The sequence below is a fragment of the Rhipicephalus microplus genome, chromosome 9 (assembly GCF_043290135.1).
Source record: "Rhipicephalus microplus isolate Deutch F79 chromosome 9, USDA_Rmic, whole genome shotgun sequence".
NCBI lineage: Eukaryota > Metazoa > Arthropoda > Arachnida > Ixodida > Ixodidae > Rhipicephalus > Rhipicephalus microplus.
Genome location: NC_134708.1, coordinates 97,180,823 through 97,198,061, shown reverse-complemented (window position 1 = coordinate 97,198,061; position 17,239 = coordinate 97,180,823). Strand labels below are relative to the sequence as shown.

Sequence of the window (17,239 nt, the reverse complement as noted above, 5' to 3'; positions counted from 1 at the left end):
TGTCCCACCTGTTTGTAGTGTGAAGGGACATTTAATTTTGCGACGACGGTCAGCTTCAGTTATTAGGGCAAAAGCTTTATATGCCCTATCACACACGAAAAGTGACAGTCGGCGTAAACGTCATTTGCAAAAACCCATCATGATACAACGACACCGCCTCATAGCGTCATTGTGGCATGACCTAACGGCAAAAATTTTTGTCATCATGAAGTCATTGCGACGTCACTGTGACATCAGAATCAGACCTCAAATGATGGCGTCGTCAATTGTTGTTTTCCCACGGTAATGGGAGGACCGATCCCGGAGGCACCCCATGCGTCTCAACTTCGCCGTAAAGTGGACGATACCTTACATTGTCAGTATTACACAGTGCTATTTCTAGGTTGTAGAGTAAACGTATATACGGTAATGAAAGAAGTTGTGTAGGGTGAAGCAGGGTAATTGTGAACAAGGCGTACGGTATTTTCCCCAACATTGGTTGGTAACTGTGGCATGCATGCATTCTCCTTTTAGTGGTAATGCTGCAGACTTCTGAAGTGGTTTTCCAGATTATCTAGAACAAAGGTTTACTTTCAGAACAGGGGCGAGATATACACAGATAATCATCCATACTTGAGCAGCGCACAAAAGGAAACACACAAGACAAGGAATACGGAAAAGCGCTGGTCTAACAACCAGAAGCTCCACCCACGTGGCTTTGGCTGTGCAGCCACAAAAAGTTGTCACCGACTATATACTGCAATATTCTCGAAGTTTATAATTTTTATTACGGTTGCCAGAAAAAACTTCATCTATTTCATATATATATATATATATATATATATAAATATATATATATATATATATATATATATATATATATATATATATATATATATATATATATATATAGTCAAGTAGATTTTTCATGAGCAGTCGCAACGTGGTCTATTTCGACGTTTCAGCCAGACTCTAGTTGAAACATAAAAAAACACGTTGTGACTGCTCACGGAGCATCTACTTGACTACTTGCATATATATTATATATATATATATATATATATATATATATATATATATATATATATATATATATACCGTGTTTTGAGAAATGTATCCAATCCTGTTTAAAAATCATCAAAAGACGATATTTGCTCGCTGGCTCCACAGTTGCTTTTTCTACAGCGACAGGTATCTTAATAGGGTTGAAATATAATTCGGTACACTAAGTAGGATTCGTAAATTTATAATTTATTACCGTTTTAATTAGTGGAGTTTGGCAGTTAGGTAAAGTGAGACAATTGAAGTCTTCGATGTGAATAACCAATTGCCGCTATGAGATTTCGGAAATGAAGAGAGCCATAATCAGCTCTTGTCCGCGACCTCCTCTATAAACTTACGATCTGCTCATTCCGCCACTTTTCGTGTCGCTATATTTGCTTTTGCTTGTTTATTATTCTTCAGTTCTCTAAAGTGCCACAGCACTAGGAACAGCACGCCATAGCACTATACTTACCCCCGTCGCTGCAGCCTTCAAACCGCTTTTCTGCACATGCGTGCACGCGTTCGCTCGATTTTTTTCTTTTTTTTTCTTTTACTGAAGCGTTCGCGCAGAGATTCCGGTAGTGGAGACCCCGGAGCCAGTCACAGTGGTGCCTCTGATAGCTATAATGTTGTTTCGAGACGCTGAATCTGTTGCTCGATCCACGCGTTAGAAGCTTTGAAATAGCGAACCGCGAACCCTTGCGGTGCGGTTGCGCCCACTGCGCATGCGTCGTAACGCGAGCAGCCATTCGCGTTCGCGGCCCGCCCGCAGAATATCCGAAATAGCGGGCGGCGTGTGCGGCCCGCAAACGCTGATGCGTTGCGGTTAATGATATGTGGGGTTTAATGTCCCAAGCTATTCTAAATATCATGTGGCGCCGGCTTTGCTGGCAATGCCCGCAAACGTTATTCTAAAACTTGCTAATGAAAGGAACGCGCACGCGCGAGTGCACGACGACGTTCGTGCGTCGTCTGCTATGGGGTAAGTTGTGACGGCACCTAGCGGCATCTCTAGTGTCTATGCGCCAATTTTCAGACCCAAACGCCTCCATAGGCATTGTGCCGATGAGCAGGTCATAAAATTATAGAGGAGGTCGTGGTCTGAACAATGCGCTCAGTGAGAGCACGGTCTGGATCGAGGTTTAAACGCGCAGTTGTCTCGCCTGACGTCAGCCAGTGACCCGCCGGATATGATTGTGGCTTTGCTGATGCTATTCGGAGGACGCAAAAGGAAGCCGTCGCTCCTTCGCACGAAGATAATCAGGGACACAATCGGGATACCACCAGTACTAAAAAGATGGGGGTAATTGATTATCTGTATGGCATCGCACACAATGTTAAAGGGACCCACAAATGATATTTTTTCGACCCAGTTTTTTGCGGCGCGACCGAAAGCTTACCCTTCGCAGTGTTCGCAACTCTAGTAGCTACTCCGAAAAGCACGTACTTATTTAATAGCCAGTATTTTTTTATTTAAATGACTCTGAACATCAACTTTTTGTCCAGCAACGCTGAGAATTGATAGCGATTTCGGTAGCCCTTCTATAGCGACTTGTGCATGCTGTCATTGTTCTGCTTTCGCAAGAGTTCCTGTGACTATGCTTAACCACGTTTATTCTGAGCTTTGCAACTATTTTTGAAAATAACACGCCATTACGATGAGACGATTTGGCTTTATACAGCTTCCCTGTATTTGTACAGCTTTGTGTGCGCCAGCGCCCAAGGTTGATGTGCCTGTGTCGTGGATGGCTTGTCCCGTCGTCGTTACTCTCTAGTCACACGAGCCAAGTCAAGTCACCGAAAACGTCACTGCGCGTCATTAGTGAGACAAAGTGTAGGTTAAAAAAAAACACGTCACTCCAAAATCTTAGCGAGCTCGAAACTGCGTGGACGGTTTCATGAGCACGTAGCGAAGTTGTTCAAAGACGAACTAACGAGCACGGCATCATTACGTCATGCGAAGGCAGCGCCACTTTAAAACCTACTACTAGCGCAGGGCTATAGGTACATTTTTTTTATGAAGTAACATATTTTACTATAGAGAAACAAACAATACTTCAATGCTAAAAAAACTGTTGCCTGCGTGCAATAGTTTACGGTCAGATGACACTGAAGCTCGGATAATTGAAGTTTCCTGCCACCAGAAATAAAAATATTATTCCACTTCTCATGAGAAAAATAGGGTTGCTTTGAGGGATTCCCTCAAAGCAACCCTTCTGGGCAGTTTTGGGCAGTTGTCGGTCCCCTTAATATTGGTGCAAAAGCCGGCGTACCAATGATCATGTGCCCCCCCCCCCCACTCCCCCCCAAAAATATACCGTCAGATTATACCTAAAAAAAGACTGCCTATTTACACCTAAAATTTAAAAATGTGGCTTGAAACATCGATACAACTAGGCTTCTGACTGCACAAACGCGGTCGTGTACAAGTTGCCACTTTCGTCTCGTGTGGACGCCCTTTTCATTTCATTTCATTTTATTACCTTAAAGGTCCCCAGGGGGACATTACATAAGGGGTAGTTTGAAAAATGGCTTGTGACGCTATGCATAAATGTTGATGGACAGGTGATTGCTGCAATATGGTGGGGGAGGTCATTCCAGTCTTTTCTGCACGAAGAAAAAATGAGGCAGCAAAAGTAACGGTGCGGGAACGTTGACGGGCAACTTGAAAGACATGGCCAATGCTATATGACCTGCGAAATGGGGGGGAAATGTAAGGTTCGATTGCAAGTGGACTGTGAAAAAGTTTGTGAAACAAGCAAAGGGTGGCAATGCGGCGGCGGGAAGATAGAGGGGACAGGCCAATTTCTTCTTTTAAAGATGACACGCTAATGTGATAGGCATATGAGGAATGAATGAATCTAGTAGCACGGTTTTGAAGTGATTCGAGTGCAGCAATGAGATACGCGTGTTGTGGACTCCAAATTGACGATGCATATTCAAGCTTGCTTCTTACGAGGGACTGATATGCTAATAATTTTACATGGCGGGGTGTGTTGCGCAGATGACGTTTTAGGAAGCCGAGAGTACGATTAGCAGCTGCGATGATAGTCCGGATGTGCTCAGCCCAAGTTAGGTCACTGCACAAAGTTAGGCCAAGGTATTTGTAGGATTGCACAAGTTGAACAGGAGTGTTAGAGATTACGTAGGAAGTGGTCAGCGGGTTATGGCGACGCTGAAACGACACAAGTTTACATTTGTTAGGATTAAGTTCCATTTGCCACCGTTCACACCAACGCTGCACTTGGTTAATGTCACTTTGGAGGCTAATTTGATCAGATACATTCGTTACTGTGTGGTACAAAACGCAGTCATCAGCAAACATGCGTACGTTACAAGTTAAGTTCGTTGGTAGGTCATTAATATATATTAGAAATAACAAGGGGCCATGGACGGAACCCTGAGGGACACCTGATGTAACAGGAATAAAGTTGGAGAGCTGATCATTTACAAGGACAGATTGGGAACGGTTATGTAAGAATTCTTGGATCCAGATTAAGACAGCGGGATGTAAGTTTAAGTGGGAGAGTTTCAGTAACAGGCGTTTGTGAGGTACCTTATCAAATGCTTTGGTGAAATCTAGAAATATGGCGTCGGTTTGAAGGTTATTATCGAGATTGGAATGAAGGTCATGAACAAAAAGTGCTAGTTGAGTTTCGCATGAAAACCCTTTTCGGAAGCCATGTTGTGCCATGTTCTACTGGGGCAAGCAGATCGGTGTGTAAAACTACCACCTGGGTGAGCATGCGAACAGGGTGGAAAGGGGCAGCGATAGAAATTTGGCCATTTGCCACTGGTGTGCCTCCAAATCGTTGTATGAGCAGTGCACTGCTGTTTTCAATGACGGGGTCACCACACGCGAGAGATTGTGGAGGAAGCCCAAATGCAACGGGAGGGCATCAACTGCGTGAGAACATCAGTTTCATTGACAGATATGAAAATATCCTTCTTGAAAGGAGCAATTCATCTGAGGGAGTGATGAGCATACGCGCGCTTTAACACTGGACACCGGTGCCACTGGTGTCTTAGTTTCGTTATACCTATACATATATGTCTCATTTCGATAATAAATTCATATGGAAGTTTGCGTTCATCTGTGTCTATTTCATCGGTTGTCTAAAAAAATTTGTGTAATAGGTTGTTGATCGTGGTTCTAAGCGTCCCATGCAGAGAACCACTGTTCAAAGCAGTGGGCACCGGCCATGTGGGCCCGTTCTCAATAAAAAAAAAAAAAGTGGCGTCACCTTCTACAATTTGATCACGTGTGTCGAAGCCGAGGTGCTGCCAAACAACGCGTAATGCAATGCATTTCATGGCAAGCAAGCACGTCACAGCGCTCAGAATTAAATGCTTTGTAACATCAACATAATGCTGCGAGAGTTGGAAGCCACCTTGCGCATACTCAACACGCCACAACGCCGGTGAACCAACCACCCGTGGGTTTTGTCGAGCAGATGAACCGGACTGCTTGAGATCACGGGCTATGCGAACGCAGCACGCACCAACAGCTTCGTTGGCGATGTGTACTTTGCCATCGACACGGCCACACGGCAAACAAGACAGGCGATCCCGTTCGTCCTTATGTATGGAAGGAAAGGCCCGTTTTCTTTGAAGTTGGCAACTGCCCACGAGTTACCTCGTTGAATCTTGCGAAGAAGCGGCCACGTCTTCTTAGCTGGGGCGTTGACCTGCGTTCATCGTCGCACAGTGCTCGGCGGCCTCGTTTTGTACGGACGCCTCACGGGGTGCCAGGTGTACACCCTTTTGCTGCAGGCGCCTCTTAAAGTTCTGAATATAGCCAGGAAACCGGACATTTTTTGTCCAGCTTCTCGGGTATAGCCAGCATTCTACCAGGATCTCATTATGAGCGTTTGTGTCACACCTTTGAGGGCGTTGTCTCTTGTCGCAAGACCAAACAACTGGACAGACATGTATTCTCACGTGTACAATACGAAACGTTTCCTATCGTCGACGCTCGCTTTCCGCACTAAAGAAGGAAGGCAGAGCGCGAAGCGATAGCACCCGTACTAAAGTGCAAAGTGAAACAGTGATTGATTGATTGATTGATTGATTGATTGATTGATTGATTGATTGATTGATTGATTGATTGATATGTAAGGTTTAACGTCCCGAAACCACCATCGAAATCGCCTGCACTCGCTTCCTGGCCTCTCAAGAGAACCAGCGGCGTTTGTACGATCAACGGCACCGCGACGTGCACTTCTTACCCAGTTCATTGGTGCTGCTGTGGTCCCCGACCCGTCAAGTCGGCTTGTCGGAAAAACTTCTTTCCCGCTACACAGGTCCATATCGAGTCCTTCGTGAAATTACTCCTGTGACATACGAAATTACCCCTGCTGCCCCATCGCCTTCAACTGCCTCACAGACCACCGATATCATACGTGTGGCACGCTTGAAGCCTTACCACTCTCCCGCTGACGTTGACATCTAGATGCGCCGAGACGGCGCTTCTGCCGCCGGGGATTATGCTACATGCATGTTGACATTTTGTGCAACGATGTGCGTGTGTGCCTGACGAAGAGGAAGAAAGGTGCTCTCCGCTCGTTCGCTGGTAAACCGGTCACGCCAGTACTGCTGGTTTAAAGTAAATCTCTTCCACAGCCTCGTCGATACGGCGTCGTGTCTTATTCGTAACAATATGATTACGAGAGACACCATAGTAAAGGGCGCCGGAAATTTCGACCACCTGGGGTTCTTTTAACGTGCACCCAAATCAGAGCACACGGGCCTACAACATTTCCGCCTCCATCAGAAATGCAGCCGTCGATGCCGAGATTAAATCCTGCGACCTGCGGGTCAGCAGCCGAGTACCTTAGCCACTAGACCAGCACGGCGGGGCAGAGTGACACAGTGAATCACTTTAGATTGATTGATAGCATACTGAGACCTCTCCACGCATGACGTCTTGGATTTGAAAGCGTATTTTGCGTCATTACCTGAACAAAATTTACATCTACTTCGAGTCTACGGACTCAGCAGGGGACAATGCACTTCATCTTCACCCTACGTGTGACCTAACAGGCGATGTCAAGGTCTGTGAAGTCACGGCGTTTGGTGCAAGAAGTTCTAGGTGGCCTGGCCAGTCATGTTGTCTCTTCGCGCCTTTTTACGCTTACTGAGAGAGAGAGAGACGAAAGAAGAGTAAGGAACAGAAGGCTGAACAGATTGTTTGAACCTGTACAACACGAACCACTCGTCAAGTCAGGTCGTCTCGAAGAAGCACAACGTGTGTGCGAATCCGCGTAGGCCAACGTCGGGGGATCTTCTTTTCTGGTAGTGGCCTTAAGTCCAGACGACAGATCTTGGCTTCCAGAATAAATCGGCCATCCTGGTAAGATGGGTATAGTGGCATAGAATGTGCTGGAGCGTCTCCTCACAGGTGCTTAAGCTGAGTGCCGCACGGCTGGCTACTTTAATTATACGAAATCGCACTCGTAAATACCACGCCCAACTACATGCAACACAGAAAAGTTGCATCGCGTCGTGACAGACCCAATAGCAAACAAATTTGCAAGCTTGGGTCAATGAAACAGGAGCGAGCATTAGCGGAACCCTGAGTGTACCATTGCAGAATGCGGAGATAAAGTGATTGCAATCGTTTCCTTTGCGGTAAAACTAGCGCTTTGGCTTTTGTGAAGCCATAATCGATATATATGGGAAATATCATTTTTCTCTTTAGTGTGACTTCAAGGGATTACAGCATTTCACTATTACGTCAGGCGCCAAGAGGCAGTACATATACAAGGAGTTGGTAAGATGTTATATAAATTCTGGTTTCTGCCACCAGTCTCTCGTTTTTCATTGCTCAAAAGCATTCAACATCACGATTGCAACAAGCCGCGGACTTTGCCATGACATCTCAACAAACCTGATGATATGTGGGGTTTAACGCCCCAAAACCACCATATGATTATGAGAGACGCCGTAGTGGAGGGCTCAGGAAATTTCGACCACTTGGGGTTCTTTAACGTGCACCCAAATCTGAGCACACGGGCCTACAACATTTCCGCCTCCATCGGAAACGCAGCCGCAGCAGCCGGGATTAGATCCCGCGACCTGCGAGTCAACAGCCGAGTACCTTAGCCACTAGACCACCGCGGTGAGGTATCTCAACAAACCTCAACCTTAGAGTTAACTTGAGACCGAACTTGAAGATATGTGACCCCGTATCAGTCTTCACAGGCGTTGTGTACCAGCTGGTTTGTCGACAATTCCTTCTAGGCAGCGTAGATAAGTTATGTTTGAGCTTGTATAAGACCCACGTTCTCTTATAACACTCTTCCGTGTTTGGCGAGGCCTCCCTGCGCATACAGCATTATGTATTGAAAGGAGGCCTTGTTTTCACGGAAAACAAACTCGGTATTTGCTCAGAGTATCACGAAAAAATGCATTCCCAGAAGCTATCTAAAGCAGAATCACTCTCGCTGGGCCAGTTCGATCTTGCAAGCAGCAGCACTCTATATAAAAGCCAGAGCACGTAGGCAGAGCACTGCACCATGACCACGATGTTTCGGGTACGTACACATGTTTTGCCGCTAAATATGCGCCAGGTTTTCAAGTAGAGCATTTTGTTGGAATAGTTGGTGGAGATACGTCATAAGAGTGCAGGGATGCGCACCACGTTTCGGGATAGGGTAGGCTGCCGCCATAGTCGCATTGAGAATCAAGTCGCGGCATGACAAAAATTTCGCATTTTACTCTGCTTTTATGCAATCAAGTATGGGATTGGCGTATTCATCAAGCAAATTGAAGTGTATTGACGTAACAGCAATTAGCCTCGTTTTTCTAGCACATTCGATAATTCTGCAGTCGGTTCATTCATTCGAGCATCGCAATTAACGATATTTTGCTGTTATTATAGTCAGCGATCTGTCACAGGCGCTTATCCAGTCCAGTGTCCACTGAAACGTATGTCGGGAACATGTTCGTCCTCTTCTGAAGATGCATCTCAGGCCATAGTCCAAGTAATTTCTTTAATGTGAGGGGCCGTCTGTCAAAGCTTGCTAATTTCTTCCTTACTTTTTCTCTATCATTCGCGTATTTAACGCACTCCAAAATAATATGGCGAACATTTTCTTCTGCATGACCACAATGGAATTCCAGAGAGTTCGATCAATGTATCTTGTGCAGGAAGTTGTTTGTGTACACTACTTCCAATCAAAGCCTGGATTAATGTCTCTAAGCGTCATGGGAGATATGTCGCTATGAAAAATTTTCTGAGTGGATCAACTTCGTAAAGTACTGATTCCTTTTATTAAGGGCTATCAAACCACATTTCCATCGAACAATGGTTAGCTCCTTGCGTTATAAAGTGTCGAATACCCGCCCCAGACATAGGGATAGCGCAATCCCGTCTTTCAATCAATGCTTTTTTTTTTTGGCGAAGCTGTAAGCATGTTAATTTTTCTTTATTTCAACGTGACTGGGTATCCATAGTAATACGATGTTGTGACCACGCGCTGAGGCACATTCCACAGTTTTTGCATCGTGTCACCGTAAGGGTGGGGTTTTCGAGACTGTGAAATTGTACTTCACTAGTACGCTAAAAATCGTTTTCCTATTTAGTGTCCCTTTAGGCTGCGCAAAACGACCATGTGTGAACCTGCGTGGTTGTGTCCGTGCGCCATTTTCGTGTTTTATGTGCAATAAGGCAAAAATTCTCAATTCTCAATAATACCAGGCTCTGCCTAATACCTAACAATCTGGCTTCATAAAGCTTGGGGCCACGTCCACAGAATTTTTTTTTTCGTAGGAGGTTGCAAATGCAAGCAAAACTACGACTCAGCCTAGTTGGAACAAATTCACCTTGAGGTCCTGTGTATCCTGTTATCTGTGAATATGAAGTCCTGTGTATCCGTGCAGTGTGTCCAAACCGGGCCCAGATACGACTTTTAAAGCTCTCTAATCAGTGCAACCAGGTCCAAAAGCATTTGAATAGCGCACGTGTAACCACTTCTCATCGCATTCTCAATGAACTGAAGACAAGAGAGAAAGTTCTTTCTGAATAAAAACAACCAATGGGTGTTTAACAGACTTTTCTTAAAGCTTTTCAATGTAATAAGCTTTCATGATCTCTCTCGAAGTTCCATTTTGATGTCTATATTACATGCAAAACAGCTCTTCGACTAGCCTGTGTAACGCTGTCCGTCCGTGTCTCCGTGCACACACGACGCACCACGTCCCCCCCCCCCCCGCAGTAGTTGGAACGATGCCAAGTAGGTCAAGTCGCAGCGGCGCGTTTACGTCACTCTCTCAATCATCCGCAGCATCTGCCGGCTCCTCCCAACGCACCTAGGTGGTGTTGCTCTTCCGCCCACTCGCAACTCCGCCCACCACCCACAACACTCGACCACACGTCGAGTGGAAGCACTCCTTCCGCTCGTATATCTGAGATAAAACTTACACGAAACCCGCCCCGTTTCCCGTGTCTTTGCGTTGCAAAGAAACGTTTACTTGAGTAAAAGCTACACCGATCGAGTTTCGCTTAGAACCGTTGTTCCAGCACCCGCGTCAATGCACGTTGCAATCGGGTCAAAGCCGTGCGCATCGCTGCTGCTTCGCATCCCATCATAGTTCCCTTCAGGGAGATGGTCCATAATTTTTTCTAAGGTGGTGTTATTAAAACAAAGCGTGCATTCGCACTCATTTCCATGCAGTGCTCAATGTGTAGTAGGCCGAACTTTGAAAAAGAAGTGTTAGATTGCGCCCATTCGTGTATCTGTCCCTGTACGCCTGCGCAGATATTTCAACGTGAAGTTGCAATGTAACTTTGCCTTCTCAAGAAGAGCTCACCTATGAACCTTGCTTCTCGCTCATGTGCAAAACTGGGATTCGCTGTTGGGGGCGTCAAAATTGATTACATCAATGTAGTTATAATACACTGGCGAAAAATCATTCATTCTCGATTCTAATCTGCCAATCTGAAAACGAATATTCACAAAGCCATCGCAGGCTTTGCTTCTCCTGCTGCTGCTGGTGGCAGTCGCGAGAGGACAACTGTTTGCCAACAGCCCGGTGTGGAACATACTCGGCCGACGTGGAGGTGATCCCGACGGAGGCCAGCTGCACCACGATCCGCTGCCAGACATGATGCCGCGGCGCACCGACGACGCACTCTTGTATCGCAGGTGAGCAAATTCAAGTACTTGGCTAGTTGGTCTTTCACGCTCAAAAAGCTGCGTAACAGTAACAGCGAAACACCTAGTTAGGGGGAAGACACGAACTTGTAGTGTCCATGCACTTCGTTCCATGTCTCCTTCCTAACTTCGCAACTTCGCAATTAGTTGTAGCGCAGTTTTTAAGCATCTCTCGCAGATACTGCTCATACAAGGCTGACCAAAGTCTTTTGGTTCGGTTCCGCGGTTACTACATGTCCTAAGTAGACGTACTCTTTTAGAACTTCAAGTGCACGGCTACCCATCTCGAAGCGCTGTTGTCTTCCGAGGTTGTCGTACATTACTTTCGTTTTCTGCAGATTATTTAAGACCTATCTTTCTGCTCTCTTTGCCTAATTCAGTAATCATGAATTGCAGTTCGTCTCGAGTTACTCGACAATGCAGTGCCATCGGTGAAGCGCAGGTTACTAAGGTGCTCTCCACAAACTCTTATCCCTAACTGTTCTCATTCTAGGCCTCTGAAATCTTCGTGTAAGCACGCGGTAAATAGCATTGTGGAAATTGTATCCCCCTGCCTTACACTATTCTTGATTGGTATTCTGTTGCTTTCTTCATGAAGCGATGTAGTAGCAATTAATCCTCTGTAGATTTTTTTACAAGATGTTCATATAAGCTTCGTCGACACCCTGATTCCGCAGTTTCTGCTGTACTGCTGGTATCTCTACTGAATGAAATGCCTCCTCGTAATCTATGCAGGCTATGTATAGTGGTTGGCTGTGTTCTGAGCATTTCTTTATCACCTGATTCATAGTATGGATGTGTTCGCACATGCGGGGAACTATTTGACAGATGGTTCAGCAAAACTTGAAATTCGGCGAAATTGGTGCCTAATTGACAGGAAGTTTGAGCGCAAAAAAAACACACAATCACCAAACGAGACGACAGGATGGGCGCAAGGACAACCCTGCCCTCTTGTCTTGTGAATGTGTGTTTTTCGCGCTCAAAATTCCTGTCAACTGTGTTTTCCTTTTTCTGAAGACCGACCTCGTGTTGCGGTCGCGCGTGCTGCCACGCATAGGAGAAAGGGGGATGGGGTAGAGTGATGCAAAGATATCGGCAGCTTTTTTTTTTTTTTTTGCCGATAACAGGTACCGACAGTGCACATTCCACTGCTGCACATTGTGCTTCCTTCTTTTGGTCTGCATCTTGACCATAGACTCAGTATGCAAACAATGAGCAAGCTCTGACACTACTGCTTTCGGTGACGTCGCCACCTTGGTTGTCTTAGCGTCCTGCGTGTGCCATGATGAAAGCGACAACTTACGGGCTGCCCTTTAACCTGCCAAGCAACGCTCATTAGAAGTGATATGTATGTCACATGTTATCACTTTCGAATATAGGGCCCGAGAAACAAACTAAGCTAAGTGCCGGCAGACTGCAGGGACAGCCGTACGACTCGATCAGACGAAAAATGTACTAGTTGTCCGCTTGTTTGCCTGCTAAGGCTGCGGCGTTCCGCCGCCAGGGTCCCCATGTGTCACAGGGCTCATCCGCCCGCGACGGATGAGGGGAAACGCTGATATGAGGTCACGTGACGTGCCGTCCGCTCCTCGAAACTCGGATTCGGTCAGCCGTGTGGATGCACCATAAGCAACGGCGCGTGATGACCAACAGCGCAAAGGGTTTTTCGTTGGCACCGGAAGTTTTAATTCGAGCTTTGAGAGAATGGGTATACCATAAACTGTAACACCATGTCATTTCCTTTTAAATATCTGCCCACGATTCAATCAGAAGGAAGTTATTGGACTGTTGAACAACATTTTCAAATCACCTCTACTATACTGCGACGCATGTTTGCCCAATTTATAGAGTTCCTGCGCGAATACATCAGTTGACACTGAGGTAGCGTTTTATTGAAAGCTGCCTTTAAAAACGCCCATTAGGTGCCAGCGTACCAGCGACCCTTGTGAACTTGAATGAGTGTTTTGCATTTCAGCATGACGCCCCAGCAGCTGGGCAACCCCTACTGGAGAGTTGGACGGTGGCCCGATTTGGAGGAAAGACGCCTAGCCGCACGAGTGGACCAGACATCGACCGAAGACAGACTTATTGAGGCGTTGAAGCTGTTTAAGCAACTGAGGAACACGGTGGCTTGATGTTCATCGCAGCAGTGCTGGCGTACGGATTTCTGCAATAAAGCACCCTGTCTACCGCTAATACCTTATAGTTTAAAGTATACACGAGCATAGTCGTGTTTGCGGTCGAGCTAGTAGGTATATGGCTCAACATGCAGAATTAATGACGCAAATCGTCAGACAGGGACAAAAAAAAACAAACACAGACGCGGAAAATCGCACACTTGCTGAAACCAACTTTCATTCTTCTAACAAATCTGCTTCACAACCCTATGCGATGCGCAAAGGAGAGACAAAGTAAGAAAAAATGACGATCTCTAGTAAAAAAAACCACTTAACCAAATTCAATTCAGCCGAGTACCTTAGGCACTCGACCACCACCGCGGGTCGGACACAACGATCACCGTATTTATATATATGTATATAGTTCCCGAGTCTTAACTCTTCCGAGGAATGCCGAGCAATGGTTCACACGTGCATTCTTTGCTGTGATATACGACGAATGAGATCTTGTACCATTTCTCATAGACAAGGCGTGCTCTTCTAGGCGGTCATTAATACACCGGCCAGAATGGTCCATGTACACTTTGCCGCCACTCAGCGGAATCTTGTACGCAACACCACTACATTTCATGAAACTCATCTTTATCGTGTGCACTTTTTTTCTTCAAATCAAGGACTCTTAGATGAGACTGCAGCATAAATACAAGAACGTTTTTCAGGAGCCTAAAACATCACCAATAGGTTATACTTGAAGCCAATTTTTTTTTTTCAAATAATGATACACAGTGCAATATAGACCCTTCCTTTTTGCGCACAAGCACAGCCAGGGAACGACCAGGGGCTCGGGGATGACTGGATGAGACCACGCATCGACTTGTTCGTGGATAACTCGATGTGGTCGTCGGCATAAGGGAGCTCGTGGATAACTCGATGTGGTCGTCGGCATAAGGGAGCATAAGGACTGGTGCCGATTTGGTGCGTGATGCTCGCTGTGCTACCTAATGATGGCTGAGAGCAATCTAAGGAAGAACGGAACTGTCGAAGAAGGGCCAAGAGTTCGCGTCGTTGTGTCACCCATCATCTTCGACATAACGACACACTTAGATTGACTTTCTACAATGACAACTTACATAATATTTATGTTTGCTGGGACCATGACGTAGTGATGAACAATCCGCATTTGAAGTAGGAAGAGCAAGAGGAAGCCCTATCGGAAAAATTGCCATGGTGGATACTGGAAAACATGGTGGGCGTAGTGGAAATAATAGTGGGCATGGTGGAAATTATGATGGATATGGTGGGACGTAGTGGAAATTATGGTGGATATGCCGGGACATACTGGGTGGTATGGTGTACAGAAGATGGGTAAAGTGGAAAGCAGAAGCTAGATAGTGGGCCATAATGGGACACTCTGCCCACCATTGCGGTAATGCTGGGAAGCCCTAAGCATATGGTGGGTGGTGCTTATTATGTTGGGCCACATGGTTTACCAAGCTGAGAAACTCTTCCCACCATTGCGATAATGCTGGGAAGCACTAAGCAGATGATGGGTGCTGCTTCTTATGGTGGTCCACATGGTGTGCCAAGCTAAGAAGATCTGCCCACCATTGCAATAATACTGGGAACCAATAAGCAGATGATGTGTGGGCTTATAATGGCGGGCAATTTATACAGTGTACCAAGCTGGGATCTGTACACTACATGCATGTTCTACCACCATGATTTCCACCAAACGTTAGGCCTACCGACCGAGCCCACACAATTGTGTTATCCGTGCTTCCGGGTTTCAGAATACACGATTTCGACGATTAAGAATGACAATACAGCGCAGCCGTGGCATCAATTAACCTAAGTGAAGCATTATTCATTGTTTGTGGTGTCCGCTCAAGAAGCAACAAGCATCGATGCGACGCGATTCAAGCACTCCCAAAGAACGTACGTCTCTTCTCACCGACAGCCGCCGGTCGCACTCGCCAGCACTTCTCTAGCTTTTGTGCGTGAACTCACACGTGGCAATTCGCATGCTTGGGGAACCAATATGATAGCGTAATGTTTCCGGCACACTGCATTCGTTTTGGCCAAGCCGTTATGTAGTTTTTTGTTGCTTTAGCGAAAGAGCTACAGCATTGCGCTGGTACGACTGCACTCTACGTTACGCGAAAAGCATCCGAATACTCAATCAATTAAATTAGGTGGGCTTATCTGTGGAATGAGCCTAGAGGCGTCATAAAGAATGAGTCCTGAAGCTTCTCGAAAACTGCAGGCGCGGTTTGTGCTGAAAATTGTGTAGTGTATTGGGGCGATAACAAAACTTGAGGAATGGAACGTGGCAATATGTGGGGTTTGGGTCCCAAAACTAAGATATCATTATGAGTGGAGTGCTCCGGAAATTTCGACCGACTCGTGTTCTTTACGTGCCCTGACGTCGCACTCTACCATTTCGCCTCCAGCGAAATTCAACCGCCCCGGCCGGGATAAAACCCACGATCCTCGGGTCAGCAGCAGAGCACCCTATAGCCACTGATGCCCCGAGGCGGACAACACATGCATGTAACTTCGCCACTTCGCATTTGCAGGCGTGTGGTGCGTTGCATTGAGTGCCTCGATGTGCGCATGTCCTTTTGAGGGGAGGACGCGTGCGCGCATTGGCTGATGTGACAGAACAGCCTGCCAATAGAGCGTTTTGTGTACAAATAATACAGAATATGGCTACTTGACGCGCCACAAGAGACATCAAAAAAGCAGCCATAAAGTGGCCATGCCGCCATTCTGAAATATTAGTACCTTCTAGCAGTAACCCTGAGCACGCCCAACGTTTGGAAGCGCCCACAATCATATTGAAAACGCAGCTCATCTCAAGAGTCGCACGTGTTGCGAGGAAAGCCCACGCGGCTAAACCCGGAATTCTCTAGGACACTTCTCGGAGACCGACAGAAGCGAAAGATGCACAAGCGCGGTTGCCATGAGTACGAATGCTTAACACTCCAGGCGCTTTTTTTTAATAATAAAAGACAAGAAAAAAATTCATACCTTCAGTTCCCTATGCTCACAGACTAGTACAAATAACTGAACAAGAAAGTATCCAAGCCGCTTTTTCATCTCCAACGGCTTTATAGTAGTCAAATTGGCGCAAAGTAGCCAAACCTGGCATCTCTGATAACCATCTGTATTCTGAACAACATTAACATCGACGGATTTTTATAATAACACACCACAATTTAATTTAACCGTCACACAGGGAAGTGCACATCAACCGCACCGATTTCAAAATCGTTCCCAACATTAGCGACCGCCTCTTCATCAGCAGGTCGAATTCCCGGCATATTCTGCAAACGCGCGCGGTTAATTTTCTTTTCTTTCTTCAAACTTTGGCAGCACACTAACACTGCTGTGTTCTCCTTTGGGGCATAGAACATGTGGACCATGGCACAAGATATCGAATCGTGATGCGGAGGAACACAAAACGAAATCACCATCAGGGTGAAATTCATCTCGTATAGCTAAGCACTCAGACGCTCTAGAAGAACACTCAGGCTTTGCACACATTGATGAGCCTTCATATATTCGGTAACCTGTTTTATAGCTATTTGTACACGGCAAAACAGATGATTTTTTTTCTTTTTGTTTCAGAAGACACAAGTCAGTACAGACTACTTACAAAACGTGACTTTTGGTCACCAGGCGTCTGTTTCCGAAGCCGATGTGTTTTCAAGCCGTCACTCTATGTTGTACCTGCTGCTGTCGACCGTTGAGTTTTCCTGCGATCAATACACGAAAGTCTATTAAAACGGTCGCTCGAGCCAAAATACGGCAATCAGTTTTCGCTATTGCGATGAAGCTGAATTGCGACGAAATTATCGTGAGTGTCCATGTGTGTATTTTTGTGTGTGGCTGCTTGCGTGTGTGCTTGTTTATGTATCTGTTCGTGTGAGTCTGTGCGTG

General features: G+C 46.0%; 1 protein-coding gene across 4 annotated transcripts in view; it reads right to left on the bottom strand.

The window, feature by feature from the left end:
- Window positions 1-17,239, bottom strand: part of LOC119163142 (uncharacterized) — a 166,733-nt gene that overhangs the window by 7,946 nt on the left and 141,548 nt on the right. For all 4 annotated transcript variants that reach the window (XM_075874134.1, XM_075874133.1, XM_075874135.1 and 1 more), the window contains one exon: window positions 16,956-17,055. The gene's annotated coding sequence lies outside the window, so the exon portion shown is untranslated. The remainder of the gene's footprint in view (window positions 1-16,955; window positions 17,056-17,239) is intronic.